The sequence below is a fragment of the Mastomys coucha genome, unplaced genomic scaffold (genome assembly GCF_008632895.1).
Source record: "Mastomys coucha isolate ucsf_1 unplaced genomic scaffold, UCSF_Mcou_1 pScaffold1, whole genome shotgun sequence".
Taxonomy (NCBI): Eukaryota; Metazoa; Chordata; class Mammalia; order Rodentia; family Muridae; genus Mastomys; species Mastomys coucha.
Genome location: NW_022196891.1, coordinates 8,087,438 through 8,106,518, shown reverse-complemented (window position 1 = coordinate 8,106,518; position 19,081 = coordinate 8,087,438).

Below are 19,081 nucleotides of genomic sequence, written 5' to 3'. Positions count from 1 at the left end.
GTATAAGTAGTTATTAGTCAGTTATATGCTGTTTTCATTTAGCAGAATAATAGTGCTAAGTACTACCCAAGACCTACCCATGTGTTGCTAAGGGTACTTAGTCTCAATAAGGCCAAATATAGGTTTTCTTTTGTGTTACAGGCTTTATATCCACCAGAAAGTGGTTAGTCTTATAAACACTGATTCAACATGTGGTTATATTTTGCCTGACTAGCCCTTCCCTAGTTTGCACTGTTCATAGCTGTGTAAGATTAATGATTACTTTCCTCCACTTATAAAATACATTGAATCTCCTAGCTTATAAAAGAGCTATCCACATGAATAATGTTTTCATGTCAACACAAGCTTCATTTCTCCATGTTCTATGATGCACATACATAGCAGCTTCAGCAAAGGTAACTTGCTGGTATATAACCAAGTGCAGTGGCAATAGCTTCCAATGTGGAATGGGTGGCCTAGAATACCTATTGGTCCACAACTGGAAAAAAAGTAATACCTTTCTGGAAATAAGCTTCAAATATATTTTTCTCTGGCATTTAATCAGGGCATTGTTTCCCTATTATTGGTTAACTCCATTTAAGCTTTTTTTATATTCATGTACATATATTCAACCACCAACCAAGGACTGCACATGGAGGGGTCTGATTGTTCTGGCAGCATGTGTATAGTAGAGGATTGAAAATTTGATCATCAATAGGAGGAGAGGACCTCGGCCCTGTGAAGGTTCTGTGCCCCAGTGTAGGGGAATGCCAGGGCCAGAAAGTGGGAGAGGGCGGGGTGGCAGGCATGGGGAAGGGGGAGGCAACAAGGGTTTGTTTTTGTTGTTTTTGTTTGTTTCTTTGTTTTTTGGAGGGGAAACTGGGAATGGAGAAATTTACATGTAAATAAAGAAAATATCTAATTAAAAAAAAAGAAACTTTTTACATTATAAGTTTCCATATGACTTTTTAAAAAGGGCCCTAGTGTTAATTGTTTCTCCCTCTTGGCATGTATCCTCCTGGTCTATCTGACTCTGTATCTTTATTGTTGAAAAAATTATTTGATATTAAATTATAGAAAATGATGAAATTTCTTCAAGGAATTGAATATATCCATTCAGAATGAAGTGCACAGGTTCTAACCTTATTCAGAAGAACTTCATCTTGCCAAAAGGTTAATTAGGTAACATATGTAGGAATATATAAGTTCAATGATCACTTTGGATTTCAAATGCTCATTAGCAGTGCTGTAAAATATTATGTAAAATGTACTACAATCAGGCTTATTTCTACCTGGTAATTTATTAAATAATAGAAAAATTCTTTGATTTTCATTTTGGAAATTATAGGCTTTGTGGGTGAACAGCTGCATTTTTTTAGAGAAATGGAAATAAATTTTGGTGAGCTTGTTTTATTATTAATATATTTAATGTAAAATGTCATTAATAGGTAAAATATGTTTATCAGTGTTCTAGAAAATATAAATTAGAAAATTTATTAGTGTTCTCACAAATTCAAACTTGTGATGTTCTTTCCAAAACCAGTTATAAAAAATTTTAATACAATTTTTCACTTCTAGATCAATAAAATCCAGCCCTCCCCCCAAAAAAATCATTGACAGAAGAGGTCTTAGACCCTGAGGGAAAACTATTAATGTTATAGAACTGAACTGAAATGTCAATGCACTACCTTTTATAAGTATCTATAAACATAGAAAATGTCAGTCTTCATCATAATCATGGAAACTTTCCTTTATAATGAAGGATAATGAATGCCAACACCCATAAATGTACTCAAATGACATGAGTTTTGAGTGTTCTACTCCAATAATATCATTTTTTTTTACAATTATTCAAGTACATGGAAATTATAAAGGAAGATAAAGATAATTAATGTTGGATACTGAATATAAAGAGAAAGGGTGTTTGTTTGAGAATTTCATGATCCACATAATGTAGTTCGAAATCATCAACTACCAAATACTTCAATTCTAACTTTTCCTTTATCCCCTCAAATTTCTTTCTCTCCCTCTTTATGTGTCCCTCAAAAAATGAACAAAACTGAAACTCATGTGTAAAAGAGCCATGCAGGCTCCCTGCTTGTCCATTCAGTCTTTGTGAGCCACTATGGACACAGGTTTGTCGATATGGGAATTTTCTTATGGTGCTGTTGACCTTTCTGGCTCTTATAGCGCTCCCTCCCCTTCGTCAGCCATATTCCCTCAAACTCTAGCTAATACTTCGCTACAGGTCTCTGCATCTGTTTCTATCTGAGGTCTCTCTGATGAGAATTGGGTTAGGCACCTATCTATGAGTATGAAATACTCTCATTAACGATTAAATATTTTTGCCAGTCATGATTAGTTCTATGCTATTTCACTGTGCTATCTGCCTTTGGTTTCTGGTCCTCCAAGAAGTGATGGGCACGGGCTCCTTTTGTGGCCTGCGTATCAAGCTATGCTAGTTGTCGGTTTGTCACATCCACAATGTCTGTGCCACCTTTATCCCTGGCAGGACAAATTGTAGGTAAGAGTTTTGGTGTCTGGTTTGGTCTCCCAAATCCTCCAGTAGAAATCTGACAATCTGTAGGAGTTGTCTGGTCCCTCATTACTAGAATTAGGGTTCTCATTGCATGAGGTTCTGAAATCCCCATTACTACAAGTCTTAGGTAGGGCCACCCTAATAGAATCCTGAGAGTTTTTGTTGCTCTAGGTTTCTACCTTGCCCAGAATTAACCCCTGATTCCAGTTGTCTCTCTCAAATACTCTCTCCGTCCATCCTCTTTCAATTTGATCCCTCCTGTTGCAATTTCCCAGTTCACCTGAAATATCTATCTGATTTTTTCATTTCTAGGAATTTCCATGCGTCCCACCTTGAGCCTTCTTGGGTTCGTGCTACTTATTCAGAATGATTTTTTCTATTTCCATCTATGTGCCTGCAAATTTCATGTCTTTGTTTGTTTTAAATAGTTGAATAATATAGAATTGTGTAACTGTGCCACATTTTACTTATTTGTTTTTTAGAAACTGATCTCCAGAATGTTTCCAATTTCAGTTATTATACATAGAGCTGCTATGACCATAGTTGAGCAAGTGACTTTGTAGTGTGATAGAACCAAGGAATGGGGTACAGCAGAGCCTTGAGATAGAAATAAAACTAATCATCTAAGAAACTGCCAAATTTATTTTTAAAGGGATTGTACTGCTAGGAATTGAGGCGTGGTTCCCGTGTTCCACATCCTTACCAGCATTAGCTGTCATTTGTGGTTTGGTCTTAGCCATCCTGACATGTGTAAGAAGAATTTCAGAGTCATTTTGATTTACATTCCTTTGATGGTTATGTATGTTTAACATTTATTTAAAGTATTTCTTGACCATCTGAGATTCATCTGTTAAGAATTCTTTATTTAGTTCCATACCACATTTTTAATTGAATTGTTTTGTCAAGTTTCTTGAGTTCTTTTTATTTTTGAAATTAGTCTTTTGTCAGATGTATAGTTGGTAAAGATCTTTTCACACTCTATTTTGTCCTGTTGTTGGTGTCCTTTGCCTTAATGACACTTTTCAGTTTCATGATGTCCCACTTATAAGATGTTGATTTTAGTGCCTACACTATTGGAGTTTTGTTGCTGACTATTAACAGAAATTTGAAATATCATGACAAGTTAGTAGCTTCCTTCTCCTAAACTTTTAATTCTTACTTGCATATTATTTAGCCATTTCTCAACTATATAATTTCTTCATTCTTTGTGATAGCTGAGTAAACTTTTAATTTGGGGAATTTAACCGTTGCAGCACTCCCCTAACAATTCTCATGTGATGAGGCAAATCTTGAAGACATTTTCATAAACTGAAAATGCTGAAAGTGAATTTTGACCTGACTTTGAGATCTTTGGATAACCTGAAGTTAAGTGTGTATGATGTGTGTGCATGTGTGTGTGTTTCTGTGTGTCAGTGTGTGTGTGTCTGTGTGTGTCTATGTGCAAAAGTATGTGTGTGTGTATCCATGAGTACTTCAGAAATATAACCATTCTTCAAAGAAAGTAAAAACTAAAGATGTATCTGAAAAGTTCAGCAGTTAAAGAAAGATAATCATTGATAATTGCAATAAACTATCACAAAACACAATAGTACATAGGTATCTAATAGGAATAATTAGTTAAAAGGATTTAAGATGAGCATGATATCACACTTATAACCTAAGTAAAAACAACCTTAAAATACAAAATTTAATAAGAAAATTAAAAATGGAAATTGTTATCAGATTTGAATCAGCTTGGGGGAAAATAAAATTGTCAGAAAGAAGTTCTCTGAAAAAGAAAAAAAAAAGACATTCAAAGCTATATCACAATGATCTAACATGTAAATACCAGAGATTCCAGATTGAGAAAAAGAAAAAGATGGAAGATAGCAATAATTAAATAACTTGTAATATTCTTCTTCATAAAGAAATACCAGAGTCTAAAAATTCAGAAATATTAATACTAAATACCATTCTTTCAAGCCTACCAAAGAAATATAAAAATAATAGCACATATATAAACAGATTTAAAATATGTTTTTAAAGGAATATATTTCCATTGGCTTCATATATACCAATAGAATGTAAAGGAGGATCTACTGTGAATAAAATAGTGAAACCATAGAACACAAACAATGACTAGACTCAACCTTTTTGAAAATAAGTAGGAAGAAACAATTGTGATAAGCTACCTTGGTTACTGAATTAAACAAATGTTATATAAGTATATAATCAAGGAATTACCAATATATGTAAAAGTATACACTTTTAAATCCTGAGCCTTTTTTTAGGCTTTTTATTAAGATAATATTTAATTAAATTATGGAATTGCAAAAACTAAAAGAGTGAAAAACAAATTCATAGGAGGCAACTAAGGAAAAACTCGGATACAAATGGAGAAATATAAGTTGAGCTTATAAAAAGTTAAGAAACATTTTTGTATCAAAGTATAAGGGGAGAATAACATGTCAAGGAATACACAGAGATATAGTAATATTCACTAACAGCCAAAAATGTCTACGTGGATGCTTATAGATTTAATGTGAAGGCAAAATAGTGAGATTAGCAAGAAAGGATAATTTCAGAAGTGTAAAAGAATAATTATTTTCCAAAAGAGAAAAAAGTGTAATTCAGGTATTTGACACATAACCCACATAAATGGGAATAAATAGAAGTAATGCAATTAAAGTCAGCTTATTTCCTGATGACCATGAAAACAAAAGGAGTTCAGTTAGCTCTCTAGAACCCCAGTGAAATAAACTGAGCATGCTAGTGCACTCATTATGCTGATACTAGGGAGAAGGAAACAGGAGAAACTAACCTGGGCAAACAACTAGCCTAATCTACTCAGAGAATTCTGAACAAAGGAGAGATTATATCATATCAAAATGAAATATGAAGCATAACTGAGGAGTGACAAAAGCGGCTGCCCTACATACACACCTGCAAACATGCAATTGTACAAACACAGAGATTGGTGTTAAAAAACAAACTAACAAAATGGCAGTCATTAACTAGTATGATAAAAAGATCAATAGAAAAAAGTATGCCTAAGTATAGTTATATGAAAAGAAAACAGATATTAAACCAATGAAACAATATTTTGAAATTACATCAGTAACAACAAAAAAGTAGTTGGTGGTTCAAAAATCAATATCCAAAAAGAAACTATTTGACAGTTATATGTACATCATTAGACATGGGACAAGTCATGGACTGAGGAAGCATGTTAGCAGGCTGTCAGATCCCAGGTAGAGATGTCTACAAAGAGGAACGCAAGGGTGTGCTTCTTACTATGCTGCTGTTCTGGGAGCTCCGGGTAGTATGGGATCCTAAGAGAGCCATCACTACTCTTGGCTTTTCTTTGCCTAATTAGGAAAGTATTTACCTTATTTGGACTCAATTTTACAGGCTAGTACCTAGACCATAGTATATCTTTAGTATGTTTTTATGTCTAGAGCTAACTACTATCCAGACTAAATCCCCAGAGCCTTCAGGCTTGTTTTTCCTTTTTGTTGTTTTGTTTCTCTGTATGTGTGGGTATATGAGCACAAGCACACATGTGAGCATCCACACTGGGGTGTTCTTCATTTGTGTGTGCGAATATGTATCTGTTATTACTTGAGTATCTATGTGCGTTTGCATAGAACCACTGGATTGATGGTAAGTATGCTACTCAACTTCTATCAATGTAAAAGGTAGGGTCTTTCACTTGAATAGAGATATCCTAATCAATTAGTCCCATTTATATGCTCATTCTACTTCCTGACTGTTGGCATTGCCGGTGACCAAGGACACCTTCACAGCATTAGTCTAGGTACTGGATACTGGGGATCCAGCATCCTGTCTACACAATTGTGTGATGGCCCACTAAGCCATTTCCTAATCACGAAGATTGCTTTATATCTTCCACTTGTGACTCTGTGTGACTGAAAACCATCAAGTCTAAGAATTTATAATTTTGGACGAACCACTGACTTTGTATAAGCCTTGGGCCAAAATCTGAATTTGACTAAAACTGGTGGTCCTACTCTGAGGCTTAACAAGACTGTATGAAATTTACAGGAAGAAACTCCTTTTTTGGAAGCTCCATTATACTTAAGGTTAATGTTAAAAGAAACTAGTACTTAGCTTTCAGGGAAATGAGTAGACTTTCAAATAAAAATTCATGAATAAAGAGTTGGCAGAGAACCTTCACTGAGAGAAAAACTATCATATTTTAAGTGATATAGCCGATTAATAGACACTGAAAAGTTGAAGAATAGAATGCTTTCAAAATATCAACTTTAAAATGTATATTTTGTATCTTTTTTTTAAGATTTATTTATTTATTGTTATATGTAAGCACACTGTAGCTGTCCTCAGACGCACCAGAAGAGGGCGTCAGATCTCATTACAGATGGTTGTGAGCTACCATGTGGTTGCTGGGATTTGAACTCAGGACCTTTGGTAGAACAGTCAGTGCTCTTACCCGCTGAGCCATCTCACCAGCCTCAAAATATCAGCCTCAAAATATCCCAAAAATAAAATATAAAGATAAAAAGCATAACATTTATTAGTAAAATGAAAAACAGCTCAATAATGTGGGGGCAATGTCTGTTTAGGCAACCTGGACCCAGTCAAGAATAAGTCTGGAACTCCAATGATCCAGTGGGCAATAATTCCTGCCTGCAAGGGAATTTCTGCCACATCTCCTGGGACCCTGGCTCCTGTTTCAGTCCCAACCCTCCACATGCCCTGCAGGAGATGTGTGTTCTGTCACATAGACAATGCCCCAAGCCCCCAGCATTCTAGCTGGACCCTATCTCCAATCATCTGACCACAGCTACGTATGCCCTGCCCCACAGACAGATAGCTCCACCTCACAATGTAAGGGGTGGTTTGCCCCCTCCTCTCCCTCTTTCCCTCTCTTCCTCTCTTGCTCTCTTCCTCTCTTGCCCTCTCTCTCTCCTTCTCACCTCCTCTCCTTCCTTCTTTCTTTCTCTCCACATGGCTGGCTTCTTTTCTTTTCTCTTTTCTATAATAAAATATCTTACGACTATGCATTGCCTCCTTATAACTAATGCATCATGCAGCCACAGCATCAGCAGCATAGAGACATGGCCTACACAATAAAATAAATAATAATAATAATAATAATAATAATAATAATAATAATAATAATACCATTTGTTGAAAATGCCATCTTTTTTTTTCCACTGTATGGTTTTAGCTCCTTTGTCAAGAATCAAGTGACCATACATGTATGTGTTCATTTCTGGGTCTTCAACTCTATTCCATTGATCAACCTGCCTGTCTCTGTACAAATACCATGCAATTTTGATCATGATTGCCCTGTAATATAGCTTGAGGTCAGGAATGGTGATTCCTTCAGAAGTACTCTTATTGTTGAGAATCATTTTCACCATTCTGGATTTTTTTGTTGTTCCAAATGAATTTGAGAATTGAGCTTTCTATCTCTGTGAAGAATCGGGTTGGAATTTTAAATGGGATTGCACTGGATTTGGAGATTGCTTTTGGTAAGATGGTCACTTTTACTATATTAACCCTGCCAATCCATGAGCATGTGAGATCTTTCCATCTTGTGAGATCTTTTTTTATTTTTATTATTCAGAGACTTGAAGTTCTTGACATACAGATCTTTCACTTGCTTGGTTAGAGTCACACCAAGATATTTTATATTATTTGGGACTATTGAGAAGGGTGTTATTTCCCTAATTTCTTTTTCAGCCTGTTTATCCTTTGAGTAAAGGAAGGCTATTGATTTGTTTGAGTTGATTTTACATCCAGCCACTTGGCTGAAGTTGTTTATCAGGTTTAGGAGTTCTCTGGTGGATTTATTGACATGACACTGTCAATAGGACAAAATAGCAATAAACAGATTGGTAAAAGAGCTTTACCAATAACCTATTAAATTATAATAAACAAAAATCCTATTAAAATGGGGTACAAAGCTAAACAAAGAATTATCAACTGAGGAATCTCAAATGGCTGAGAAGCACCTAAAGAAATGTTCAACATCCTTAGTCATCAGGGAAATGCAAATCTAAATGACCCTGAGTTTCTTCCTAAGACCAGTGGAAATGGTGAAGATCAAAAACTCGGGTGACAGCAGATGCTGGTGAAGATGTGGAGAAAGAAAAACAATCTGCCATTGCTGAAGGGATTACAAGCTGGTAACTTTGAAAATTAGTCTGGCAGTTACTGAGAAATATTGGAAGTAGTCCTACCTGAGGACCCAGCTATACCACTTCTGGGCATATACCCAAAAGATGCTCCAATATGTAACAAGGACACATGCTCCTGTATGTTCATAACAGCCTTATAACACCATCAAGCTATAAATAACCCAGATGTCCCTCAACAGAAATGAGTACAGAAAATGTGGCACATTTAAACAATGGAGTACTACTCAGCAATTAAAAACAATGAGTTCATGAAATTCTTAGGCAAATGGATGGATCTGGAGAATATCATCCTGAGTGAGGTAACCTAATCACAAAAAAACACACAGGGCATACATTCACTGATAAGTGGCTATTATGCAAAAAGCTTAGAATACTCGAGATACAACTCATAGACTTTATAAAGCTCAATAAAAAGACCAAAGTGTGGATGCTTCAGTTCTTCTTTGAAGGGGAAACAAAATACTTACAAGAGGTAGAGGGTGGGAAGGATTTTGGAGGAAGAGATGAGGGGGGAGAAAAGGGAAAGGATCATGTATGGGAGAAGACAGGGATGATGCACTGAGGGTTAGGAAATTAAAGAGAGGTATGGGCCGGGCAGGCTGTCTTCTGGCAGAACCAGGCGAAAGGGCGAGAACCCGGCCCAGCTGAGCCTCTTGGGGCTGAGCGGGATGGTGAGTGTAGCAGCTTGGATCTCCAGCCTCCAGAAAATAATCACCCGAGCCAGGAGTCTGTCAAAGCAGGAACTTTTAATGTATCAATCTTCTCTTTATAAAGGGCTGAGGTGAGTTGATGTAGGGGGAGGGAAAAGTTGGCGAAGGGTATGGGGTAACTGAAGAAGCCAACAAAGTTACTCTACATCAGCAGGAGCTAGGCAAAGGCAGGATTAAGCAGGTCGTGCTGAGTCACTCTAGTATGGAAGTGACTGAAACAGTATAGAAAACTTGAACCAGGCTTGGGTTTGTCCTTAAGGCCTAAACCAGGGCCAAATAGGACCCAACAGTGCAGCAATAGGGAATGGGAACTAGAGATGGCCAGCAGAAAGTCCCAGATACCAGGAGAGCAAGTGGCTCCCAGGACCCAAATTGGATGAGATTAGCTGAAATGCCCAACAAAGGGGAGAGAGAACCTACAGAGACCATATTCAGAGGTTAGGCAAGGTCCCCAGTTGAGGGATCAGGCCACCCACTTACTTATCTCCACATTTTTATCCAGAATATTTCCTGTCTATCTAAAGGAAATACTGGGACAAAGACAGAGCAGAAACTTGAAGGAAAGGCCATCTAGAGACTGCCCCACCTGGGGATCCGTCCTGTATACAGGCACCAAATCCAGACAGTATTGTGGATACCAAGAAGTGCAGGAATTTGATATAGCTGTCTCCTGAGAGGATCTCCCAGTGCCTGACAAATACAGATGTGGATGCTCCCAGCCCACCATTGGACTGATCATACAGAGCCAATGGAGGACCTAGGGAGAGGACTTGGAGAAGCTGAAGAGGTTCACAACCCTATTGGAAGAGCAACAGTATCAACCAACCAGATCCCCCAGAGCTCCCAGGAACTAAACCAGGAATCAAAAATTACACATGGAGAGACCCATGGCTCCAGCTGTACATGTAGCAGATGATGGCCTTATATAGCATTAGTGGGGGGAGAGGCCCTTGGTCCCATGAAGGCTCTATGCCCCAGTGTAGGGTAATGCCAGGATGGTGATTTGGGAGTGGGTAGGTGGGTGGGTGGGGGAGCATCCACATAGAAGCAGGGGAAGGTGGATGAGATAGGAGATTTTTGGAGGGAAAACTGAGAAAGGAGATAACATTGGAAATGTAAAGAAGTAAAATATCCAATAAAAAAGCAAAAACTAACTCACTAAATAAATAAATAAATAAATAAATAAATAAATAAATAAATAATGCAGAGTTGTGGAGCCCAGTCCAAGTGTACTTATAGAATACTCCTCCACCTAAAGCTCTAGGAAATTGCAAAAGAGAGTAAGGAAAGATTGTAAAAAGCTAGAAGATCAGGGTGTTTTCTGTCAAATTGTGTCTCCTACTGATGTGAGAAGTCTCGCCAATACTACTTCTTAAATATGAACTAAACAAACCCAAACAAATAAAAAGTGGATCCAGGAGTCAAACTCATGATAACAAGAGTTCAAATTTCCATGGATTATTATAAATTGTGCACATTATTAATGAGGTGGCAATTTGCAGGAATTTTTGATACATACTTTTGTCCATTATTTTCTAGTGTGCATATTATATATACTTATAACATTAAAAATACCACACTTAGTTACATACATGAAAGTGTTCATAGCCATTACTCAGTAATGCTCTTACCAGAGTCTAATCACCAAGTAACTACTCATAATTTATACTCTCCCAGACAGCAGTATTCAATTACATATATATGAAAAGATGGGCAACAGTTGAAGCAAGCAACATTTGCTATCAGCTGTCAGCACCTTCTCACATCCACTATTTCCTCATTTGAAGCACAGACTCCATGTGTACTTCATATTGCTTTATTTATTGGCTCAAACGAAACAGGCCCTCTGGTATAAGAACAGAAGTTCTGTGTGCCATTTTAGAATTAGAGATTGCAACATGAACCACATTGTTCTTTCTCATTTTCAGCCTCCTTTGTTTTTAGCTGAGATTCAAGTCCTTCCATGTAACTTATGGTGCTGTCTTGACAAATACAGAGCAGTAATACCAAAGAGACACACCTCTGAACAACTAGATGGGAAAATATGGCCATCTTGTCTAAATAACTGAAACACTTTCTTCAAAACACAGGGTAAATGAATGTCTACAGTGTTAAACAATTTCATTTAGATCTTTTAAGTTAACGGAACTAACAAATGGGAATTCAGAGTATATATTCCCCAACTTGCCCTCTAAATAAAAATACTTTAATGAAAGAAAAAGATGAAAACAAAATGAATCAGAGCAGAGATATGTGGGGGGGGGAGGGAGCAAATAAATAAGAAACTCACTTGTATTTAGATCATGGAATAAAGTTGAATAAAATCCATTTAGATAATCAACTAAGAATTTCAACAGAAAAGATGTAACAGAAAATACAGTAAAGTCAACTGCCTTAGCAAACTTCAGGAGATTTGGGGAGTAATAAATGTTGTGAAAATATTCCAAATAATTATTGTAGAGAGGAGTTAAGTAATAAATGGAAGAATATGGAGTAATATATGAATTTTAGCATAGTATTTAAGTGAGAGGATATACGCAAAGTTGAAGAAGTATTCTTAAGGAAAATATTAAATTATGGGAGAAAATGGTTGATTATCTACTATAAAAATAGTGCAACTTGAAAAAAAACAGAACAACAGAAAAAAATTAGATTTGATACTGAGTACTATTATTGCTCATTTTTATTAAAGTGCAATAAAATCAGAAATGACAGAGAATTAAAAATTTCAACTACCCAGTGGCCAACAAGATGTTCTGACCCTTTACCACAACTGGAAGTGTTGTCAAAGATCTCTGCTGGAATATAAAGTTCCCTGATCTCTCTTTCCTCACAGCTTTTGTTTTAGAAAACTTGGAATTGTAATTGTAATTCCTGTGCCTTTGGGTTGTAAAGCTTCAGTGGACAGAGATCTTTCTCACAGGGAAGGGAACTCTCCTCTAGAGACTTAATGAGCAGAAAGATAACACCCTATTCCCCAGCCTCGGGGAAAGCAGGGACCTCACCACTACAAGCAAAATTAATAAAAGCCAGAGCGTAATCACACTGACCATCCACCCTAAAGTCCTCCAGTACTTTCCCATTAGTTCACCAGCCAGTTAGAGAGCCTGTCTCTCCTTGATTAGTGGAGTTAACATTAGTTTCTCAAAAGTCTTGACCCTATGTCTAGTCTTGAACAAATATTCCCTTTTAAAATTTAATAAGTCTCTGGGGGAATTATCTTGTTTTGAGCAGCTCAAATACAGAGGAATGAAATCTAATTAAAATTGAATCTAGTTTTTCTATGCTTTCTAAAATGCCATAAAGCAATATAATAAAAAGAGGACTGGAGGGATGGCTGTGAAGGTTCAGGACAGAGAGCATAGCCACTGTGATGGAGCTGGGAGAGAGCAGCCCCAAGAGGGCTGCCTGACTGGGTCTAAGTCAACAAGAATGGAATATAGGAAGGAGGTAGATTAGCTGCTTGGGGGTTAGGAAGTGGCAACAGACATCAAACCTTCAGAGGAGTGACATCTCTCCTCTCCTTGAAGCATGGTGGATCTTCTTCCTCCTTCGTCTCTGTCCCCAGCCCAAAGAACCTAAAAGTCCCCCCTGCCCAGCTATTGGCTGCCAGCAGTCTTATTGGCCAATCAGAACCAACTGCAGCCAGGGTCTCTCAGTGTCGTATGTGCAGATAAGCAGGTCCTCATGCCCAAAATTTTGGGGGTGCAAATTTACATAACCTAAGCAGCATTAGGCCAAACTCCCAGCATTTCCCCGTTTTTGTCCGTTTAAAAAGACTCTTTTCTTTCAGTTATACAACAAACATAATTATAACAATGACATAAATTGTAAGGTATCATATGCACTCATAGCATCCAGTCCATTATTTTTGGAACCTAGATAAATTATTCTATCGTCTATCCTAACTTAAAAGAGTTTTCAATTATGTGCCTGAATTTTGTTGACTTTAATTTGCATTACCATCTGAAAAACATACTTTCCAATCTAGATCATCTTCCTTGATGCTAAACAACTTTAGTTTGATTACAAGAGTATAACTAGTCTCCAGTCCTGTCGTTGATATGAGAATTAATTAAATATTACCTAAATATGTAGGAAGTACAAAAACCTAGCTTCCAAAACTTAAAACAGTTTGTAGATACAGCTGGCCGCCATGACTGTTCCTCTATTCTCCATAATGTTGAAGCGTCTGTCTTGAGCCTTCTGGGCCAGAACCACCTGACAGAACTTAAGTGAAGGATGAATTAGGAAGGACTAGCTTACTCTGCCTTGACAGAGCTAAGCTGTCAACTATTCCCCATTGTGTGTGTCCTTTCTTGGACAGTATGTTTCCTCAGCAGATGCATTAGGGCAATTCTTGCCAATGGTTATCTTGCCACAATTGGCATAACTCCATATGGTGGTTATAATTTTTAATATCTTCTTTAAAGTAGGAAGGGGATACTGTCAGGAGCAGACATTTATCCTGCTCAAATGATCTATTAATAATGAAGTGATTTTAACTGAAATCTTCTGTGGATCTCTGATGTCTTTGAGGACTACTTATCTATATATAATATACCGGAGCTGTAAAACCTTGACTACTCTTAGATATTTCTATTTGGCTAGTATTTCTAACACTTTATCATAATTAAATCAGAATCTAAAATAACATGTGTTTATTATCTCTCCCTTAACTTGCATTCATTAATCATCCTAGATAGTTTGTCATAGCAGTTATTACAACTGGGTCTAAGCTTTGTATTCTTAAATAAATTGAACAGGCACAATACCTATCTAAGAGTAACAATTTTCATTTTAAATATTCTATCAATATACAAAATTTTATAACAATGAAACCTTAAACCTGTATCAATATACAAACTCTGTACCAATGTAAAAAATATAACTTCAATTCTGGATCAAAATGTAAAGATTTCTACCAATGTAAGATTAAATTATTAATCTTATAATATTTGTAATCTGTAAATATTTTAAGAATAAATTTAAAAATCCATTTACATATATCTAATCTCTTATAACATTACTCTATCCACCTTTTTCCTTCCAATACCTCCCCTTTACCTAAGCAAAAAAGGATAGAGAAGAGGAAAGAAAATATAGAAATCCTCAAGTCTAAGCTGTTCAGTTTCCTACCTGTCCAAAATTATGACCATTCCAAAATTATCCTTTAAAATAATAACCTATCTATAATTTTAAAATAACCATAACCAGACACCCAAAAGTAAAGAATAGAGCTGAAAAGTCTTCATGACTTCTTCCTGCTGAATAGGGGCAGTAAATATTTTTTAAGGGCTGTGGAGTGGTAGGAAAATTGGAAGAAATGGTTTCACGGAAAAAACTTTCTTTATTATTTGTTATCCTATCTCTATATGTTAGAAAGTTCTGGGATTGACTAAAGTTCTGACTGGATCCGTCTGAAAGGCTGCATGCACTGAGGTCTTAATTCATACCATGTGAAAGATGGCATGATGTAGGGTTATTAGGGTTCTGTGTCCACATTGTCACAGGGCTTGGCTGCTCGGTGAGGCAGGACACAGAACATTTGACCGCACACTTAACCCACCCACACTGTTGCCAGACAGGTGTTGGTGCTGGGCAACCAAGGGACACTGCTCCTTGGGTAGGGAAGCATGGCCTGAGACACGGGACCACCAGAGCTGTCTTGGTGATCCCCAGCCTGTGATGAGGCTGTGACAGTCTGGTTCTCAGGCTTCAGGCACCACTGGAAGCCATGGAAGAGCTGAGAACTAAGTGGAGGCCTGCAGGCTGGATCTAACCCCGGATGGGAAAAAAAGGGGCTGGGGGTGGAAGGGAGCTCAGGTTGGTCCCTTGTGGGCAGGCTTGAGCTTGGCTTAGTGGCTAGAAGCACAGAAAGGCCTTCTGGAGATTAGATGGCAGCTCTATAGGCCAAGGCCTTCTCCTTGGCTCTCCAGAGGCAGTCCTTCATTTTAAGGCATTTATTCTCAGGGCGGAAAGTGGATGAGTGAAATCATACCCCACTTCTCAGGGTGGGACTGAGATTAACTACCTTTTGCAGGGAAGAGTGTCTTGGAAGGAGAATCACGTCCTCCTACCTGGGCAGAGGCTTGGAACATTGCCCTTACATGACTGAAGGCCACAAATCTATCGGGACCTGCAGCTAGCAATGGCAGGCACCTGGTGTTCACGAACCAGGCGAAGCTCCTGCGGTTTCGAGCCTTAGCTCAATGGCGAACAAGGCTCCCTTTCATGATCCCACAACGTGATGAATCTTGAGTATTCTGTAATCAACAAGATTTTTTGGCTAACTTTAGCTGATGTTTGGCTAGAGACATTTTCATTTCTAAGGCAGTTTCAGGGCTGTTCCCATGTAGAGGGATGAGCATATCACGTTATCTGTCCTGGGCGGTGTTCTTCCATTTTTGTTTTCTTTCTCTAGCCAAGATCATCAGGGGGCTTTCTCCTATCATTTCTGATCCACATCACTTTGGAAAGGGTCCAAAGCCTTTTATTATTTCCCGATAACAGAAATAGAGAGCCTCTCTCCCAAAATAGAGTTTCCTTGGTCCAGCAACCAATCAACAAAAGTAAAGCTTGATTTAAATTAGCATCCTCCTTGTTCTTTAGGCCTGCTCTGTTTTAACCTCTCCCACAGAGGATTTGCAACACCAGAACCACCAAATTTATAACCACCTGCATTTTGATCATTAAAACAATTCAAAGCAATTAAAGCAATCAAAAGCAATCTTAAACAATTATTATGTACTGCCTTTTTGTTTTCGCTTTTTTGGATTTTCTTTCTTTCTTTTTTTTAATAGCAGGGGGTTCCATTTATCTCATCTGTCTGAGACAAAGCTCTTTCAACATCTCCTGCCTTTGTTCTTACCTGGGATAAAAGGCCTAAGTTTCTTTTATCTGTTGAGATAACGTTTTTCTAACCATCCCCAGCCCTTGATCCTTTATTTGAGATCAAAAGCCTAAATTTATTTATTCATTAGTGCATTCTTAAAAAACAATTAAGCAATTTTCCTTCATTCTCCCTTCATTATGTGTGAGTATATATTTATTACATCACCTTTCTCTTTATCTGACTTCAATTATTATCCTATTCTCAGAGTACTAATGTGGTATATGTGAGGCTAAGCAATCTCAGAATTCTTGTGAAGTCCACATTCAAAGAACCCAGTGTTACTTACAGTAACACTGTTCTCTTAAAATTCCATTATTTCTAATGTTTTTATTTGATTGTAGAAGGCATACCACCTCTATCTATCTATCTGTCTGTCTGTCTATCTATCTATCTATCTATCTATCTATCTATCTATCTATCTATCTATCTATCTTCCTGAGCAGCTTGTCTTCTTGCACAGCAGGGGCTCCTATGAGTACAAGCTCTCCAAGTCAGCTTAGAAACCTTTGAGAAGGGCTCAAGCTGAATGCCAAGCCCCCCCCCCAACCCAACACCCTGGCCATTTTGCAGGATGTAGCAATCTCCCAATTCACTTGATGAACCCCAGAATTATGCAGGACAATTTAGCACATATTTGTCCTAGAATCCATGCAGCTTGGGCAAAAAAACTGTGCCACTTTGATAAGAACCAATGATTTCCACCTCCTGATCTTAAAATACAGCACATGTTTTCCATTTGGAAATTTCCAATTAACTTTTAAGAGTGAGTTTCTTAAACATTGGATGCCACCTGTAGATGTAAGAAATTAATGCTAGTCAATTGACCCCAATGGCAGCAGTACTCCTTGCTACCCAAATGTTCTGACTTCCCCAATGAAAATCACATATACATAGCCTTTATATTTTGATATGCCTTAATCAGCTCCATGGCTGGGACACTTCCTAATTTCCACATGACTAATCCATCCCGCCCTGATATTCCTGAGTTGTTCCTTACTAAAATCTATATAACATCTTTACTGCCTTAGACACCAATGTGCAGCTCTCTTGGGCTACAACTCCCCCCGCACCCCCCCACCAGCTCCTATGGCAACTATGCTCTCTGTTGTTGTTTTATCTTCTCCTCCCTCCTCCTTCCTGTTCCCTTGCCTGGGAATCCTAGGAGTCCCTCCTCTGTCTCTCTGCCCAACCACTAGCAGCCAGTAACTCTACCAATCAAAACCAACTGAAGGCAGGTTTCCCTAAGTGTCTTAGGTGCTGACCAAGCTAGCTCAGTCAGTCAACAGGGTCTCCAGCGCAAGAGTGGGGATTCAAAAGAAAAAAGACAACTAGACAACATTGTAGCATGATCCAAGCCAGTTCTGAGGCTGAGGTATGTTTATTTTTTTCCAATCTGCATATATATCATTTTAATTACATGCAAGTACTATGTTCAAACAGTACAAGAAACACAAATAGTCAAGGAACAAGCAGGGCAATAAACTAGCTGAGAGTTTATCAGGATGACCAAGATACCTGAGCCTACTCTCCCGTCCTCGCCCAAAGTCATATTCATGCCTGAAGCCTACTTCTTTGCTCTAGCCTACACTTAGATTCCTGCCTGAACTTACTTCCTTGTCCTGGCCCAATGTCTGATTCCTGCCAATTGGCCCCAAAAGCTCTCCACAAGGTGCGGACATGTGGATTCTCACCCAATTTTAGGGGCCCAGAATTTCATAATCCAAACAGCTAATGCTGTTTGGTCTAATGACCAAACCAACAACAGTAAACAAAACATTTGCTTTTCTTCTTAAGAGGCAAGGTTCAAACACCATGATCAAAATTCATTAAGCTGCCTGAGTTATCAAGCACTAGCTTCCACTATTAATTTGAAAATAAACAAGCTCTAGCCCTTTGGCTAGTGATGAGCACCTAGTACAAATATCAAGATGCAAAATAGACTCCATAATAAAAGCTTAAAACTAGCCTTGAAACTAAAGGATAAGCTGATTATGACCTTGAATACACTTAGGTACACCCTCCTCCCCAGAAGCTAACACAGTTGAGATGAAAACAGGAATAGAGCAGGGCGTATCATTCCTTCCTGTCTCAGACTTATTATATGACCCAGGCTACCTGCATCTGATTTGGGAATGAAACATATATTATGAAGGTGAAGATGTTCTCCCTTAGCTGACAAAAAGATAAAGAATGGAATTTAAGCTCAATGCTGTTACTCTCAGAGAAGGACAATTGTTCCTTCAGTAGAAACTACTAGAAAAAGTGGTTTTGTGTTGCAGTATTTTCTCTGACCCCAGAACTCAGGAGGGACGGCTGCTCCACAGTCCTGGGGAGAAAAAAGAACAGAGGACAGGAAGGGGCGGGGCTTGTTCATCGTGGAGGCAGAGGAAGATGACGATTCAGACCCCGTGTGGTTATAACAACCAAGCTAAAAGTTTTACAAGATAGATTAATTGGATCAAAACATTACCTTTATCATTTGGCACTGAAATTATTGTATTGTCATCTTGTAATTGTGATATTATTATATAAACCTGATTAGACAATTAAGCCTCAAGAGTCATGCTTTCTTGGGTACTGGGCACTAAATGAATGACTGTGGAGATGTGTAAAGTGTTGCATGTGAGCGAGATGTTGCTGCTAGCTGGGAGAAAATAGCAAGAATCTGCCAGGACATAGTGTTGTGGTCGGACGGTGCTGGCACTAGAACGTGGCACTGTGGGAAAGTGTTTGCAGGGTGCATTCATTTTTTAAATATTCCCCCAGTATTGCACAAACCATTATTTCCTTC